Below are 14136 nucleotides of genomic sequence, written 5' to 3' on the forward strand. Positions count from 1 at the left end.
TTTAGTTGACAGGGAATGCTTAATTTGGGATTAAGTTGGATTTTTTTATTATAATTTTGGACCCAAATTAATATAATCACAATTTTAAGTGGCCTTTGACCTTGGATGGTCAAAGTTGTCACCTCTAGTAATTAGTAGACTTGAATGTCACCTTTAGTTGTTGGATTTTGTTTTAAGAAAATCAGTCATGACAGTATAATAACAAAATCCAACAACTAAGTTACTTGTTGAAACAACTCACTCTTTTGTTGGAGACAGCTTCAATTTTTGTCTCTGTTTCATAACAAAATGCAACAACGGAATGACTTGTTGGAACAAGTAACAACTTTTGTTTCATAACAAAATGCAACAACTATATGATTTGTTGGAACAACTAACTTGTTGCAACAAGTAAGTTACTAGTTGCAACAACTAACTTATTTGTTGTAGGCAGCTTCAGTTTTTGTCTGTTTCATAACTAAATGCAACAACTAAGTGACTTGTTGGAACAAATGAGTGACTCGTTGCACCAAGTAAGTTACTTGTTCCAACTATTTACTTAGTTGTTGGATACAACTTCAGATTTTGTCTCTTTCATAACAAAATGCAATAACTAAATGACTTGTTGGAACAAATAAGTGACCAGTTGCAGCAGCTCACTTTATTTGTTGGAGATAGCTTCAGTTTTTGTCTCTGTTTCATAACAAAATGCAACAACTAAGTGACTTGTTGGAAGTTACTAGTTGTAACAACTCACTTATTTGTTGGAGACATCTTTAGTTTTTGTCTGTTTCATAATAAAATGCAATAACTATGTGACTTGTTGCAACAAGTAATCTATTTGTTACAACAGATTGGTTACTTGCTTCAGTTTCTGTTTCATCCAACAGCTGTAAAATATGTCCAACAGCTATTGTACTTGTTGCAGCAAGTAACATATTTGTTGCAACAAGTAACTCAGTTTTTAGAATGAGTAGAAGCTCTCCAACAGATTTCACAGTTGTTACACATAGTACAACAACTGTTGTAAATTATTTATACACATTTTTAGTAATTCTTGCAACAGATTTACTAATCTGTTGCAACAACCGCATAATTTATTGCAACTGTGGCAGAAACTACAACAGTTGTTGCAAAAAGTTCAGAAGCTCTTATACAACAGCTTTAGCACTTGTTGCAACAACTGTAACTGCTACTGTAAATTGTTGGAAAATCAGCAACTATACCCAAATGAATAATTGAAACAAAACAGTATTGTTTTACTTACCAAATGAGCGGAAAACACTTATAAAGTAATGCCCAGTGCTACACGAATGAAATTTAGTCAAAAAATTGCAAAATCGGATGATTTTTTTTTCTTTCTTGAGCAATGGCAGATGAAGAAGAAGAAGAAGAAGAAGAAGAAGAAGAAAGCAGCAGCAGAAGAAGGAGAACAAGAAGAGAGCAGGACGAAGAAGAAGAAGAAGAAGAAGAAGAAGAAGAAGAAGAAGAAGAAGAAGAAGAAGAAGAAGAAGAAGAAGAAAGAAGAATTGGGCAACAATGGAGAAACAGCGGTGAAGAGGAGTCATTTTTTTTTAATTCATTTTGGTATTTTAGGGTTTATATTGGTTGGGTCAAAGTGTTAAAAACGAAACTATTGGGCAAGTCCAAAACTCCTTAATCATCTCAAAAAAACATCACCTCTACTCAATAAAAAAACTTCAGTTACCTCCACTCAATTTTAAAACTTAAAAGTCACCTATAATTAAATAGCCCAAGTAACTATTATTTGCAAGTTTTATCTCAATTTAGAGATTTTACAAAATATTGGCAAATTGTGGCCAACTATGTTTTTTCTTATTTTTAGACCAAAATTCAGAATCGTAGACCTTATACTTACTCTGTGTTCTCCGTCCGTTTCACATTAATTGCAGATTTAAATTTTTTAATAATAAAGTTGTTTGCATGTTGAATGTTACCATGTGGAACAAAAGCATCATGAACATTCTGAATTTAATTTATGGGTGGTCTTGTTTGTTCACTCTTCTTATAAAGCTTTCTTTCCCCTCAATTGTTGGTTAATTAGCCTGAAGTTGGTTCCTCAAATCCACTTGCTCCAACCACTATAGAACGAAAAAATAAAGATTGATACAACACAAAGTAACAAAGAGATCAATGCAAAAGAGAAGACAATTAAAGAAATTTCTTAGGTTTTGTTGTGAAAGAAAGTAGCTTTGTACTGTGTTTTTGCAACATATATCAAATTTCTGTTTCTTTCATGTTCTCTTTCATTTATTTATTGAAATGGTGTTTTGTATTGTTACGGTGAAATGGCTAGTGGTTCCAGTGGTTTTATAGTAGTTATGACACGAAGGATGTGTGAAAATGTGAAAACATGAATTTTAATGTGGTGTATATCTATGTATATTCCCTTGTGTATCGATATGTCTCGTCTATATAATTATGTATATATCCTCTATATATCATGTAAGAAAATCTGTGTGCGATATATCATATGTACAGTGGTATACAGTGTTGTGGTGACGTTTTTTCACATAGGTTTCAGCTATGAATTTTGACTTAGAAAAGCATTTTTAGATAGAAATAATATATATATATATATATATATATATATATATATATATATATATATATATATATATATATTTTTGACAAAGATAATGCAGGAAATAAAGCTTGACGGCCTGCCATTTATTTCGGCTATGGAGGACTAGATTGAACAGTTTATAGGTTATTGAGAGATTTTTTGAGAAAATATCTCGGATGGGTTGAGAAAATATGAACAAAGAGAGAAAGTTATAAGAGTTAATTTTTCCCAATTGTTTTTTGCGTTACAGGTGCTAATGCACATTATTGGCTAAATTTACAAGAACGAATCTACAGACTACAAATACTAAGATTTAATCTCGTGATACTTTACAACGTAAAATAACACAATACTTTAAGTACATTTTATGTAACCATTTGTTCATAGTTTGATAGCGATTTTCGAATTAGTCTTATCATTAAGTCAATCATAAAAAGGAGAATGGAAAAAGAAAATTAATAAGCAACAAGGCATGCCAAAAACAAAACATATCTTTCTCATTGAGTAGATCATTTTTTCTCCCTTATTACAATACATGACTCTTATCTTATTTAACATGCTAGACTTCTCCATAAAGTCAACTTAAACATATTCTATAATTAACGAGGTACAATATACTAGTCAAGTAGCTAAATGCATTAACATGCAACTAATTAAGCACAAGTTGCTTAATACTTGATGTCATGAAGTTCATGAACATCAGAATAAGCCTTAATCTCGTCATCAACTATTAATATAGTCTTGTACTGATATCGACGAGCAACGTATAGAAAGTACAAATTCAACACTCCAAGCATTGCAATGATGTAGTAGAAATTCTCAAATCTACCCACATTAATGTCATCAGTTAACCAACTTGGATGTCCATGTACCCCTGTAGTTTTATCCAAAATGTTCACTAACAAGATGCTTAAATAACTTGCACTAACCCATGTGAAACTAAACATAGAATTAGCCACACTGCTCATATTCTCGGGAGACTCCTTATTGTAAAACTCAATATGACATTAAAATCCTCGGCAAATCCCATGAATATTAGTTTTAGAGCTAACCACATGACGGTAGTATGTGCAATTCCATCAGGAGTATTATGCATTATAGCCGAATTCCTTCTCATTTCCTCAATTAGCCCACGACAACCATGGACAAAATTGAGAAAACCCTGCCAATTCCAATCCTTTGTAACAATGTGATTCCACCTTCGATTTTCATAATTTTTCTGATGGATGGTACGATGAATTGATCGTAGATAGGGAGCCATGTACTTACAGTGATCATCCATCTAACAGAGAGGGTACCGGGTGGGATTTGAAATTTGGGGCTGAGATGACGGTCCATTTTTTGAGCTTGTAAGAATGTAAATATGTTTTGTTGTCCCATGGCTAGGAAAAAAATGACCCCTATTGACCAAACTGGAATTATTTTGAGAAGGCATTTTACTTCTTCTATTTGTTGGATACTGCATAGTCTCCATTTATTTGAACTAGTTCCATCAATGTTAACTTCACTATAGCTGCTTTATTCAAGGACCTGCGTGAAAATACTCTAATATTTAAGTAACATTGTAAAAATCAAATAAAGTGTTAATCCAATAAAATTAAAGGAGATGCATCACCTGTACTTATCAGTTAAAGGGAGTTTTTTCATGATGGACCCTTTAGATAAAGGGGGATCATAATAGACTCCATTACTCTCACACTCATTTGGAAACTTAAGCTTACGTTTTTTGTAAGACCCGACAAAAACCTGAACAATGCTCGTGAAAATACTTCCTTCGGGCTTCACATAGACGTACACTTTCCTCCCCTTGAAGAATAAAATGAGAGACAAGAAAATGAGCATAACGGGGATGCCGAATCCAATTACCCAGCTCACAGAATCTTGAATATACACCACAAGAGTAACTGCAATGATCAAAATCACATTCAATGAAGTGTAATGCAAATTAAAGAAGCTAGCAATTCCTTTTCTTCCTTCATCTGTTGTTGCATCAAACTGATCCCTGTCAAATAAAGCAACAAAACGAGTTAAAAAAATGGGATGCTACAGGGCCTTATTCCACCAGACCCAATGTTAAAAAAAATAATAGGCTCCTTATTAGAAAGCCCATCTGTGATTTGTTGGGCCCCATGCATTCTTGGCCCACTTTGCAAGGAGGGTGGTGCAGCTGAGGTAACCAAGGTATCAAGGTCAATGTCAGCATTCCCTGTCAAACAAAGCAACAAAACGAGTTGTTGAGACCACTAGAAAAAACAAAAGTTTTGAGTAAAGCAACTTTCGAGAATTTGAGTGGAACTGGCTACAATTTGACATGAAAGCATATAGTTTATGACTGATGATGAGAAAACTATGTACCCAATCAGGTTACTTATAAAGTAATTACAGAAAATATCACATGTTAAAATTCACTAATGGTAATATGGTACTATAATTTTTCATTAAGAGTAAAATGAAAATGGCATAAATTGTTTTTATATGTGTAAATTGACATTCTTTAGAATAAACTAAAAAGAAAAATATGCCGCATAAATTAGGACAGAGAAAGTATAGACTATATATATATATGTGTGTGTGTTGTCTTATGGCAGAGCATACTGAAGCAAGTGGTGTCCTTCAACATCGGTTCGTCACAAAATGTTACTAATATAGAGAGTACAGTACCGTATTGGTAGCAGAGTTATTAGAGATTGAAAGGGCACGTACCATCATTTGGAAAACGGAGGCAAAAGAAATAGTCCAAAATCGACCAATATATGCATCGGAAATGAAGGCACCAAGAACAAGTAAGAAATTTACAAATCCAAAGAATATATTAAGAACATTGGTAGCAGAGACTTGTTCCACATGAAACACTGTTGTCAAAAACTGGATGAAGTTTGCCGTTAGCCCTACTGATGCTAGCCTCTCAAATGTATCATTCCCTGCAAGAAATATTTGAAAGTTACGTTGAAGTTGTGTTGGTATTAGATCGCCACTACCGATGTTTGTGATGACGAAAGATATTTGTAAGTATTAGATGAAATGGTCAAAATATATGCAAGTTGACCCGAACACCAGTGTTATATAAAAATAAAAAGACAGGAGCTTTTGAAAGGGAAAGGAAAAATGACCTAGAACATAAGGCATAGCCCTCCATCCACCAAGCTTTCTCGTGCTTGTTTGGGACAGAGAATCATTGCCGGAGCTTTGTTTTTCCTCGTCGTTGAAACCTTTTTTAAGCTTATTATAATTATTACCCTTACTACAACAAGCAAGCCAAGAAGCATTCATCTGTTTTTTCTTATAATGTTATATCTTTCTTTCCTTTTTATGTTTTCCTAGGAGTTTAACACTACAATTTCTTCATTCAAATGACTACTTCATCTTAGTATTTATCGACGAATTTGATCATACAATTACATGCATTATTGTGAGAATTCAAAGGCGTGTATGGTTTTGGACATGCACGGGGAAGGTACAAACATAGAGAGGTATGTTGTGCGAATGATTGTCTACTGGCTTACGTATATTCTTTGTTTTTCACCATATGTCCGTATCTATATTATTGGTCCGCGATTAAATTCGATGGGCACCGTAAAGTGCTATCTAACAATGACGATTCCATATATACCCAGAATTCAAATATGAGACTTCTGGTTAACGATGACGGGTTACTTACTATACTCCATATTCATTATGATGTCATAGTCTATCATCTGTAGACTGTAGCTCAATGAGATCAATCACTACTTCAGCTAAATATGAGTAAATAGTCTATCAATGAAGATATATGTCCATAATAATAACAGCCACTACTTCAATATATAGTACTGCTAAAGATATGAGACTTTGTTCTTATTCGTCCTCGCGACCTCACATAACCATGACCATCAGACACAGCGTCGCCGATATTTACTGCCATTTGAATTTAATGTTAAAATTTCAAAAAATTTAAGTAACTTAAGTTATATATATATCAACATATACAATTAAATCTCTCTATAACGATGTTGTTTATCTAGATTTTTTTTTATTACTATAGCGAAATATTGTTAATTACATAGAACATATAATAGTATCATAACATGAAAAAGTGATTTCAAGCAAAACTTGGCCATTATAATCAAATATTATTATAGAGGATGACTGTTATAGAGACGTTTGAACGTACTATTATTGTAGTTTGACAAGTTGTGGCATGTTACCTACTATCTTTTATTAGACTATCTGCTAGTACTTAACTGATGTGTATAATTAAATTAAAGTAAGCGACATGCATATTTTAAGTGGTTAACTTATCTACATAATAAGCGCTAGAAAAACACGCAATAGAAGATTTTTCAAAATGTGAGCCGAAAGTATATAAAATGTTCCTTTTTATATACTTCCGGCTCACAATTGGAACAAACCGTAATTCGAATATCTAAATAAAGTTTACTAAATAAGTTTATGGGGGCATTTGGTTGTATGTTATATTTTATTTTTCTTCTAAATCTTTATTACATCAAGGGATTAGGGATAAGAAATGTGAATCTGAGAATAATTGACATTTATTGTGTAAAAAATATATCAGTACCATGGTTTGTTTTTGCACATTTTGGTGCTATAAAAAGGATAAATCATGTGTCACGCATGCACGCAAATTTAGAATTTAAAGTTTATGAGTAGAATTTTAAATTAATATTACAATAACAATTAGGTGTATATAGTCGAATAGATATTTAGTGAGTTTTTTGACACACATGCATGTCGAATAGATATTTAGTGAGTTTTTTAACACACATGCATATATACACGACAAGAATAAAAATTACTAAATTTACGTGAACCTGTAACCATGCCTCTACCTCCCCTGATTACACGAGACCAAAAAGCTAGCTCATTTAACCTTGGTTCTACAGAATGAATCGGAAGAGTTGCTCACATGACAAACACAGAGAAACAAAATGTCACTTTTACGATGAATTCAACATTATTGGTCAACATTCTATTATCGTACGTTTCCGATATAATCATTTGAGGATTGATGATAATACTTCAAAATCTTACCACCATTGCTTCTTGATTTTTTAAAAAACTGGCAAAAAGGTTTCTATTTTTGGGCCCAAACATTTTGGATCATCCCTTGATCGTGCAATTCAAGTATACAAAACGAACCAATTATGCAAACCAGCTAGCATATGTGTTCAATGGATGGCATATTAATTGTTTAATGACAATGACCTCATCCAAGAAGGACCAAACTCCTTAATGGTCCACTTTACATTTACTTCATTCATAATAATTGTTCAATGGATGGCATGAAGTCAGATATTCTCAAGATGAAGATAGTGGATTGAATACTGATCATTCCCTCCGTCCAATTTATGTGAATTTTAGCGTTGAACCTAATATAAGTTTGAAAATATGGGCTCCTATCTAGTATTTATTACAATTTCAATAAATTTTTATACATAAAGTTATGTCGAAAGTACTGAGTCCGGTACAAATACATTGGATCCCCGTCGTTAGTCAACTCCAAAAAGAAACAACTTCTATACTTTGTAATAATTTAATTGTCTCTTTTACCCTTAATAAAACTATTTATAGTCACATAAATATTCATATAACTTATTTTAGACCACACACTTTAATAAATTATTCTTTTCTTACATTTCGTCCCCAATCAACGGCATCACATAAATTAGGACGGAAAAAGTATTAAGTTAAATTACATCGCACGCATGTCTAGTATCCCATAATGTCATTGATGTTTTATGATATATCCCACGTATTGAGGCACGCCAGTCTAGGCTAAGAGGAGTGTAGATATCATGATTGGAATTAGTGGTATCAAATGGACAACTTGGCTGGATTTGGGCGGGTTGAACAAAAAGGGATTGATTTTCAACCGCTTATATTTTATGTCAGTAAAATATGGGTTGGGATGATAAATGAGTGGGTTGATTATGAGTTAGCCCATATTTTATAAATGTAATATTATTTCAAGTGTAATATTTATAATCTTCTTCTTTTGTGACATTTAATTTATTCTAAATATTGAGTTTTCTTATATTTCGTAGTAGGAAAATAGTTAGTTAATATTCTAATTTGATTTAATTATACAAGAAAATAAAAGAAAAGGGCAAAAAGAAGCAAAAGAGGAGAACCAATGAATCTATGCCTGGCAAAGATTCTTCCTCCATAGCAAACAAACTCTCATTTTCCCATTCGACTTATGCACATCTCACGTGAATTCCATTCCCAAATGAATCATTTGAAATGAAAAACATAGCCGGACAGATATTATACTTTTCATGTAGACAGTTAAAATTATTTTATATTTAAAATTGTTTTATATACTCTTTTTGTCTCAGTTCATGTGATACAGTTTGGATTTCTTTATTTTGACCATGAATTCGGACATACGATCTTGAAGTTTTTTGAAAAATAATTTACATATTTAGAAACTACTCCCTCAGTCCCAATTTGAGTATCTTACTTCTCTTTTTGGCTTGTCCCAAAAAGAGTATCTCTTTTTATATTTAATAAGTTAACAATTCAAACATTCTACATGGCAAGTTTATAGTCACAAGATTCAAAGGGCATTTTAGTACATTATACACATTTTTAATTTAGGACCACACAAGATTTTAAAGCCTCCTTTATTTCTTAAACTCTTTGCATAGTCAGACTAGAACACTTAAATTGAGATGGAGAGAGTACACAAAAATTACTATAAGTCAAAATAATTAATAATTTGAAATATTTAAAAGTCATACGAATAAGTCGCTGTCAAAGATTTTCTTGTATATATATATATATATATATATATATATATATATATATATATATATAGAGAGAGAGAGAGAGAGAGAGAGAGAGAGAGGAGATGTTGAATCCCTTTAACTTCTTCGTATTTGTTTACTTTTTCATATTTTGAACTAACTTAGATAAAAATTGTGGCTTCGCCACTGTGTGAGCTCCATCTCTCCGCCCTCAAAATACTTATTAACTCATAGGTCACACACATTTCACACACGATATACGCAGTTTTCTTCTTCGTATAACACTTGACTGTTGGTGATTATACCACAAATTATTACAGTTGAAAATTAAAATAAACAAAATGAAGAAAAATAAATAAATATTCTTCAGGCTGAGGCGCGGATATCTCGCTCTCTTTAAGGAGATTCAAGTCCACTGCGGCATAATCTTCACCGGTCCAGCAATATAACTCTGACTTGTCTCCTCCAGGATATAACAGCCTGTCAACGTCGTGTGACTCAATCAACTCCGGACTAATTGAAGAGTTCAAAGTTCCACCATAAGAACATCTTCCTTCAACATAAAATTACTCTGTTTTATCCTCACTTTTTCAAGAACTCTCCAATATTTTTCTTACACACCACAAATTAAGGATAACTAACTATTTATTTATAGGTAAAAAGATCATCCTTGAATTGAATAGAATGATAAGTGGATGAGAGGGGTTTTACAAAATATTGGAGGATAATGAGTAGAAGTTAAAAGAGTTACGGTAAAAAATAATGGACAAATTCTTACCACCAACAATGTGGTTAAAGGGAGCTTTAAGGCCACATTTCTGCGCGCCTTACGAACGTGGGCAATGAAGCACCAAAGACATCTTAATAAGGTAGCACTCTAATATATTATTTTATTATTAAAATGTTCACTCATAACCCAACAATTCCCCACTCATTTTAATATTACAATAAGAAAGTTATCATCAATTTAGTTGAAGGGAGACTATTATGCATAATAAAGGTATGTTTTGCATTAAACCTCCACTTAGTGAAATAACAATCTCTACTTCAGAGTCAGTAGTGTGCTTCGCATTAAACTATGGCTGTTTAAGAAAAATAAAGTATCACTGCTTACACATAATAGCCAAGGTGTTGACATAAACTTTATTAGCCAGCACATTACGGCTTTGTGCTATCTCGATTTTCATGAGTGCTTTTGACAACAAGCCCAATTCTCATAGGAAGCGGCCTACTTCCACACTCACATAGGTGAAATTCTGTCAAGGGTGCTCCTGTAACTTTAACACCCCACGCATACGAGCAACAGATTTTCATTAAGAGTTCATAGACCCAACCATCACAACTCATTACTGGAAAATGCACTCACACCATAAGGAGGGAATAAAATAAATATTTGTGCATTTCACAACAAGTCATTACATGATTCGTTTTTCCCATTGAACCTGGTTATAGGATCTCTAGTCCCAGGTTGGGTTCCCTCATATATGACTCATGAATTTTTTGGGCTTCAAGTTGAGTAGGACCAAGATAGAGTACTTGGAGTGCAAGTTCAGTGATATAGTGTATGAGGATGACGTAGAAGTGAAGCTTGGCACCCAAGTCATACAGAAGAAAGATAGTTTCAAGTACCTTGGGTCTATTATACAAGGAAATGGGGAGATTGATGATGATGTCACACACCGTATTGGTGTAGGGTGGATAAAATGGAGGCTTGCCTCCAGAGTGTTGTGTGACAAGAAGGTGCCACCAAAACTTAAAGGCAAGTTCTACAAAGTGGTTGTTAGAATAACTATGTTGTATGGGGCGGAGTGTTGGCCAGTCAAGAAATCTTATGTTCAGAAGATGAAAGTGGCAGAAATGAGAATGCTGCGATGGATGTGTGGGCACACTAGGAGCGATAGGATTGGGAATGAAGTCATCCGAGATAAGGTTGGAGTAGCCTCAGTGGAAGACAAGATGCGGGAAGCAAGGCTGAGATGGTTTGGGCATGTGATGCGGAGAGATGCAAATGCCCCAATGCGGAGGTGCCAGAGGCTAGCTAGCGACTGTTTCAGAAGAGATAGAGGTAGGCCGAAGAAGTATTGGGGAGAGGTGATTAGATAGGACATGGCGCATTTCCTGCTTACCGAGGACATGACCTTAGATAGAAGGGTATGAAGGACTCATATTAGGGTAGAAGGCTAGTATGTAGTCGCGTTTATCCTTTCTTACGAGTAGTTATATTGCTCTATAGTTTCTTGTCTCTTGATTTCTGCGAGTATCTGTTGGTCTATAATGGCTTGTTTACTTTCATTGTTTTCATTTTCATAATTGCTTTGATTTGTTTGCCTGTATCTGACCTTTCCTATGCCTTTTCTTGAGCCGAGGGTCTTCCGGAAACAGCCTCCTATCTAAGGTAGGGGTAAGGTGTCACGACCCAACCCCGTAGGCCGTGACTAGTGCCCGCGCTGGGCACTCGTACACACCTACTGACTATAATCAAACCATAGCTAGCATAACAAGAACTTATACATACAGAAAGGTGAAACGTCGCCCCAAAGCTGTCACATATATATATATATACATATCGCAGTCACAACTTTCAGCAGATGATATCGCACATAAGCCGGCACGGGGGGGACGCCCAGAACACAAATCACACAGACGTAACTATACAACAACTACCCACAACCCACACATATATGTCTACAGACCTCTAAGAGTAATAACAGAATCGTATGGCGGGACAGGGCCTCGCCGTACCCCTGAATAGACATATACATATATAACGGAAGAATCTGTACCAAAATATAGGCTCCGGATCAAGGGAGCGCTCCAAGATAGCTGAATGGAAATCCTAAGCTGGCGGATCACCAAAACGAGTATCTGTACCTGCGGGCATGAAACGCGGCCCCGAAGAAAAGGGGTCGGTGCGGAATATGATCGAGTATGCAAAGCATGAAATACGAAGACGGAGTTATAACCAAAGTAAGAAGTACAGAAAGTGAGCATAATAACCAGAATACCAAAATGCTTGCATTTTAAATACAAATCATGCATAAGAAGTACAGAAAACAAGTGTAATAACCAGAATGCCAAAATGCTTACTCTGGAAACACAAATCATGTATATCCGGCCCATTATGGGATTCGGCGGACGGAACATGGTCGCCACCCCGTCTTTGGCGCCATAACACATCATAATCCATAATATTGCATAACTCCGTAACACATCATACTCCAGAACACATCATACTCCGGAAAACACATCATACTCCAGAAAACACATCATACTCCATATATATATAACGTGTCCCGGCCCTACAACCAGGGACTCGGTGAATAATGCGGTGGAGTGAGCACGAAAACATGTCCTGGCCCGGGACTCAGTGAAAGAAGTAATAACAGCAAGCACGAGCAGAGTAGTGAGAAACCATATGCATATAAATCATCTTTTAGGACTCAATAGATAAGTAGACAAATCGGCGCTCGAGTATCAGAATAATAGTCACACTCAGTACTCTTTGAATATCATATGAACTATGTCAAATAACGTCTCGGGGATCATAAGCATGTATCAAACCAATGCGAGCCCGCCTATGAAAGTTACGGGCATTACACATTATAGAATCATCTACGAACATATCAAAGCAATCCGAGACCGTATATGAAAGTTAGGGACATTATTCATTACGAACTCTTTGTACGCAACATTTACTATCCAATCATACAAAGACTCAAGAGCAATAGCTCGACTATATTAAGAATACGGACATCAAGAAGTGAATAAGAATCGTAGACATGCTCGGATCTTAAGAATAGAGTTACCCCAAGACTCGTATCATATCTCACTTACATCTAAGACATGTCAAAAGAAAGAAAGGTTAGGCTTTACATACCTCGTCCGCTTCCTAAGCTAATCCGAACTTAAGCCTCGGGCTTCTCAAAATCTACAACAACGTCATTAGATGCTAAACATTAGTCATAGGTACTTAGGAATTCAATCTCAAGCTATCACTTTATTTACAGAAATTCGGGCAGCATTTCCCACAGAATTCAACAACCCGAGAATTCAACTCGGCCAAATCATCAACAACAATACCAACAACCATACTAACAACATCCACAATTAATTCAAAACGCATTCTAACGTTAGTAACTCTTTTCTACATAATTCGATAACATTTCATTTACATTCAAATCAACCACATACAATCAAGCCAACACCAATGCTCACACATTCAAGTACTAATCCGAAACCATTCAAACAAGACTCAAGAACACTTCAACCAACCCACACGATATTCAGAACAGCCCAACCAATATGCAACATAACCCGAAGCCTTCCAATTCTAATAGGAACAATAACAACACATTTCTTTCTTCCAAATTCATGAACTACACCAACAATCCACACGTTAACAACATCATTCTCATAAATACAAGAAACTATATTGAAATCACATTGGCTTCTAAAACAGCCCACAAACGTTTACAACTTCAACTTGAATCATTAACCTTATTATCATCATAGAATCCACAACAACAAAAACCAAAGATACTAAGTAAAATCAATTCGCCATATCCTACCAAAAACAGCCCCTACGGCCACAACCCAACACACATGATTTCATGAATTTCATTCATTTCTACACACTACAACACGTCCAAACCATCCACAACACATGTAAAAGAAGACTAAACCTTACCTTTTCCACTTAGTTCTTCAACTTGGCTAGGGTTTGAGAATTGCAAGAACAAATGCTTTGCTTGCTCCAACAACTACTTCACCTTAATAAGGACCTTCCAATTGGTTGAAAAGCTGGAAGAAAATTATTTTTTTGAT

General features: G+C 34.8%; 1 pseudogene; it reads right to left on the reverse strand.

The window, feature by feature from the left end:
• Positions 1–3214: 3214 nt before the first annotated feature.
• LOC132066683 (protein NRT1/ PTR FAMILY 2.13-like) lies at positions 3215–5900 on the reverse strand (annotated as a pseudogene).
• Between the last annotated feature and the right edge of the window lie 8236 nt (positions 5901–14136).

Source organism: Lycium ferocissimum, chromosome 8, assembly GCF_029784015.1.
Source record: "Lycium ferocissimum isolate CSIRO_LF1 chromosome 8, AGI_CSIRO_Lferr_CH_V1, whole genome shotgun sequence".
NCBI classification, from domain to species: Eukaryota; Viridiplantae; Streptophyta; class Magnoliopsida; order Solanales; family Solanaceae; genus Lycium; species Lycium ferocissimum.